The sequence below is a fragment of the Acyrthosiphon pisum genome, chromosome X (genome assembly GCF_005508785.2).
Source record: "Acyrthosiphon pisum isolate AL4f chromosome X, pea_aphid_22Mar2018_4r6ur, whole genome shotgun sequence".
In the NCBI taxonomy this organism is placed as follows: domain Eukaryota; kingdom Metazoa; phylum Arthropoda; class Insecta; order Hemiptera; family Aphididae; genus Acyrthosiphon; species Acyrthosiphon pisum.
The window spans coordinates 94,864,653-94,865,227 of record NC_042493.1 but is presented as its reverse complement, the minus strand read 5'-3'; positions in this window follow the sequence as shown (position 1 = coordinate 94,865,227).

The following is a 575-nucleotide window of genomic DNA, read 5'->3' as shown; positions in this document are numbered from 1 at the left end:
AAAATTATATATTTGCAGTATAATTTAAATATTAGTATTTATTTATTAAAAACAATTAAATATTATCTTGAAATATGATTTTTTTATTTGTTTCCACTTTCCATTAAAATACAATAGAATATAATATATAGTATAATATAGTACCTATTTACACATATTCCACTCAAAAATATAAATTAATCTACTGCTGCTAGTTCTGCTATAAAGCAAACTTGTGAAATTAATAATTATTTTCAGTTTTAAATGTTGTCTAATCTAAATGTTTGTTTTTTGAATTTGGAGGAAAAAGTTTAAAACATTGATACAAAAAAGAAAATATTTACAGTTCACATAAAATATTAAAATGCTACTTCAAAAATATTTTTACTGTCCTAATCTCATCAGTTCCTTAAAAGTAGCAATCAAACTATTAGAACTAATAGAAGTGTTTAAAATGACAAAATTACTTAATTTATAATTACTAAGTTTGGTAGACACCAGTGGCGCCGAGACAGTATTAAAATAGTCGGGCAAACTTTCCAAAATAGGCAATACACCCACCACGTACCCAAAAAAAAAATTTTACAAATTAATGG